Source organism: Echeneis naucrates, chromosome 10, assembly GCF_900963305.1.
Source record: "Echeneis naucrates chromosome 10, fEcheNa1.1, whole genome shotgun sequence".
Lineage (NCBI taxonomy): Eukaryota > Metazoa > Chordata > Actinopteri > Carangiformes > Echeneidae > Echeneis > Echeneis naucrates.
In genome coordinates, this window is record NC_042520.1 from 15800392 (window position 1) to 15805454 (window position 5063).

Sequence of the window (5063 nt, forward strand, 5' to 3'; positions counted from 1 at the left end):
GCAAACAAACAAAACAAAAAAAAAAAAAAAAAAACAGATTACAAACAGATTAAGATGGCTTTCTATAGCTGTATATGCAGTTTAAGGGAACTATCGCTGCATCCGTGCAGCAATAGTTATGTCCTCTGGCTAGTCTTCTACTCCAGTAAAAATGAGCCAAACTTTGGGGCTACTGTAGAAGGACCATTTTACTTAAACGAGGAACATTATGGGAAGAATTGGAAATCATAGGCCTGAGTTTTCTTGCAATATCCATTTTGACAAGTGTTGCCATCCCATGAGTAACACTTCATGGCATGATGAAGTAACTAAGTAGATTTGCTGCGTGCCTGACTGTCCTGTCCAGCAGTCTGTGTGAAAAGCCTGTATGTGACATGTGCTCCCTGCTGGGTCTGAGAGAGAAGGCTGTGGATTCACCATGAATGAATGTTCGCACAAATGATCCATGTCAGGAACAGAGCCGGGATGCTCGAGCTGCTCCTGCTGCTGCTGCTACAGCTGCTGCTTCCTTTGTTGTCAGAAAGCTGTCGACTGATGTTATTTTGTTCCACTCTGTTTTCATTGGGTGTGCTGTTAATCAAGACAACATTACAGGCTGGGTTGTTAACATTAAAAATAGCAGGGAAACAAATATAGACACACATCACATCTGGATTCTGACAACCCCAGTGCTTGGAAAAAAGAAAACAACACTAGTTTATACAGACACTTTAAATGTTGGAACTTTGATCACGTTTACTCCCTTCTGACAAAAGCCTGAAGGGTGATGCAGATGTTATCCAAGTTTGAATGCACTGTGAGGAAAAAAGGAAGGTGACAACATCGGTGGAAAAGCAACAGCAGGAACTGAGCAGGATAAAGAAGTGACCTGAACTTTAACACGATGGAGCCAATTCCCTGAGGAGTAAACATTCAGTAAAAGCTGAGCAGCCCATATCCGTGGAGTAAATGGGCAGCAGAGTGAAGCATGTTCTTCCCTAACAGGGCCGAGGCACACTGCCAGGGGATCTGAACTTGTAATTCCTGTTCGCTCTTGCTTCACTCATCAGCAAGTGCACCGGTAACTTTTTGCTAGAAAAGTGGCCATCTCTGGCCATCTCTGGCTCAGGAAGGGATAGCCGCTATCAAGATAAGACATGCGACATTGTATTATGTTACCATGCAAGAATAAAGCACTTTAGTTCTGGAAAACAGTGATATCGCCAAAGAAGACAGGTGAAATCGGATAGAAGGTATGTCAGTTCTGTTTAATATCACTTAAGTGTTGCAGCTGCAGGATATTTACTGGTAAGTGACACACTTGTATTCATTACTAACCTGGCTTTATAGCATATATAGTTTACCCCACTTGGTATGTTACAATTTTACTCCACTGAAGCTAAAATAAACATTATATCAAGCAGCTTGATTGGTCATTAATATACTTTCTTAGGTGTATGCTGGGGAGCAGCTTTATTTTTGCTGTTATGGTTATCAGAGGTATTTTTGAGTCATTGCTCAGTGTTAATTCTTCTAAACAGTGTGAACACCTCCTGAACACCTCCTACACACCTCCTGATAATTGCAATCCTCTCGCGGGGCTGAGGGCAGCCATCTGTGAATGGATAAAGAAATAATGGCATAGTTCGGGCTGCTGGGGGGGAAACAAACACATTTATCTGAGTGAAACACTGTGTTTTTGAAAAGCACAAAAAGATTCAGGGACCTTTGTAATTTAAGCCTCTGTTTGGCATGATGGTAACAGGGTGAGGCATGTAAAGTATTTGGTTTATAAATAGTAGTTTATCTGTCTCCACACAGTCAGTGACACCAACAGCATTTACAGGGTGCAGGATGTCAGTTTTGGAGCAGTGGAATTTCCACCTGCTGTCTATGACATTCTGACAGCACCGATCCCACCTTATCTGTCCTCTTTTTCTTTGCCTCTTTTCTCACTACCACCCCCCCCCGACCCAAAACCTTCCCCTTCCATCATCTACGCCTGCACCAGTTTCAGAAACCTGCTGTGATAAGAGCACTGAATTAAAATGATTTCATTTTAATTACTTTCCCTATTAAGTGCAATGCAGCATATGCATTAAATATGTACGTTTCGCTTCACTCTGTTCCAGGATTAAACTGTTGTGGGTGAACTTTGCCTGAGGGCGAAATATACAAATGCAATTAAATTGATTTCCATTGTGGAGAAAAAAGGCACAGTTTCTCACAGTAGACAGTTTTGAAGAAAATAAAACATTCCTGTCCCCTACACGTGAGAATCTGAACTCCATTATTTTATAAAGAATAAAATAAAATAAATGTAAAAAAGAAAAACTGTCTCTGCTTTAATTAAGGTGAAGCTTATTTTGTACCTTTACTTACAAGAGAATAGCTTATGCACTGTGATTGCTCTTCAGTTACTGCAGGAGCATATGAAAACATTTTGCCATCTTGTTTCATATTTCATTTCATTACAAATTAGCATGCAGGTTGTTTTTCCAGTTTCCTCTGAGGAATGAGTTCACTGAAATTCTCAACATAAATAACCTATATGGCATACAGTGTCGACTGCACACCAAACGTATGCTGTGTGCCAAGTTTCTAGGGTTGTATTATGTTTACTACTTCACGGTCTTTTTAAGGTATTAAAAAAAACTGCAAACACATTTGGGTTGATTACGCTGGTTTGTAATTTCAGGGTGTTTCAGGTAACATGCTGCTGTTGTTGATGTTAGGTTAAAGAGATTTTAAATAGTTTCTTTCACAAATGACCACATGGTTGGTTATTCTCTCCGGGTCAGAACCTTCAGCATAGTGAGCAGGATTTCATGGTGAATGGCACGAATACGACAGTAGCAGCTAATGTCAGATATTACACATTTGATGTTGAAAATAAACTTAAAGAAGGCCCCTTTTCCTGTCACCATTCCCTACAAATGTGGCAAGAGTAGAAAATAATAAATATCAAATGCGATGCAGTGCAATACTTATTACAATATTTCCAGTGAAATTAGCAATACACTCAGATATGGTAAAAAGAAACCCAACGGATTGCTCGGCCTCAGCTGACAACACTTGAATAAGAAAAAAAATCATCATACATTTAATTTTTTTCATCAAATTTTTGCTTTTGTTCATATGGTTGTTGTTTTGTTTTGTTTTGTTCACGTTGCTTCCTAACGTAGCAAACTTAGCTAATGTTAGCGCTCAAGACGTAACTAACTTAAGTTTACAAGGAGGACTCTGCTAATCATGTCTATTAAATGTTGTTGAAGAATATCTTCACATGCAAACAGAGCAAAGACAACGTCAAGCGGTCAGAAACACGTTTTTAGCGTGCTTACCTGAACTCAGGTGAATATTTTCTGCAGGTGCCGCGGGAAGACGGAAGTTTGTTTCAAGACTCACGAGCGGAGAATTCACAGCATTAAGTGTGCAGCACAGCTTCCTGCGTCTGTTTCAAAATAAAAGCACTGGCCCTTGTCTTTCAGCTCACTCCTGCGTTTTATTTTACTTTCCATTTTCTTGTAGAAGTTCGAGCTACAGACGCTTGACACAATGCGCTGTCATTCCAAATGACTGACAGCCTTGAAAGCCAATTACAACTGGGCAGGCTGTGTCTGAGGGATCAATGTATGCAGAAACCTCTTTGACTCGGTGGATCTAAGTCTAGCTCAAAACAAGTATGAAACAATTCTTGTATGTAAACATCATCATTACAAACAAGATCTGAATAGAAATTTTCCTAACAAACACTATTATCATCCCAGAGTCAGACAAAACCTTCTCAACAAACACACACACACACACTCTCTCTCACACACAGACATGTGGGTGTTGTTGGGGATAGAAGGCAAAAAAAAAAAAGGGGGTTGCCATTAAGCTACATTACACAGTACCAGTAACATTAGCTGCTTACGTTGGGCTTCATAATCTCAGTGGCGTAATGGTACGGTAGATCAACCCTTTACAGCTTCTAATTTACGACATTTCTGCCAATTTATTAAAATACAGACACTTGGTACTGAGTATGGACAAATAGAAAAAGGCTACGACATAAACAAATTTGGTCAAAGCGAATGGATACCTTCTGTTCTGTTCTGTACACATTCCTAACAGATGCTTTATGCGAGCCCATATCTGTTCTTCCATGTTTTTCTGAATTTATCAGTTATCACAACTCTTCCAGCGGCTTTATCCCGAGGCAGTGGGAAACAATTTGAAAGCTGGGTTCCTATTGATTACACTATCCTCAAATGTTCACCACACAAGGGAAGCTTCTCTATCTGCTGAATGACAGTATGCCTATAGCTATTTTCTAGAAAAACAAAATAACAACTGAAAATCATTTTTAAATTAGACCGACTTTCCTGCATTTCAAAATTTGCATGAATGGGTAAATGTAACTTTGCTCTTTGCCTAAGTACTGAGAAAGTGGTATTTGACCTACATTGAGGAAAAATGTCGATTATCATGTATTTTATATAAATGTTAAACTAAATTGAGGATGCTTGAAAGCAAATATCAGATGACAAGAAGAAACCAGTCGATGATTAAATCAAATTGTAAACGTAAAACCAAACCTGTAAATCAAAGAATGATTTGGTAAATAATACAAATGTAAAGCACCAAACATGAGCAAACAAAATTATAAACAAAGCATGAAATGTAAAAGGGAGAAACAAGACAATTTAACTGAGTTGTGCTGTTTTGATCATCATCAACATCAGGCTTTTTTCACTCTGATCCTTATTTCTTTTATGAATCTTTCTTTCTTAGTCCAACTTGGATTTTCTCACGTATGGGTTTTGTTTTCCCTTTGCAGTTTACTTTTTGTTTTCAGACCCTCTGGCCTTGGATTACCTTCCAGTGATTATTACTCGGACACCAACTATTTGATTAGGAGCTGATTTTTATGACATCACTTTTAAACACAGATGCATGGCTGGCTAAATAAGACTGGTGTTTTATGTACTGACTCTCTAATTAGCACCAGGGATGCTCCTCATGTTCTCTGTAATCACGGGAGCTTCTAAACAAAGCCATGTATTCACTAAATACTGTGCCTATAAGATCTGGTGTTT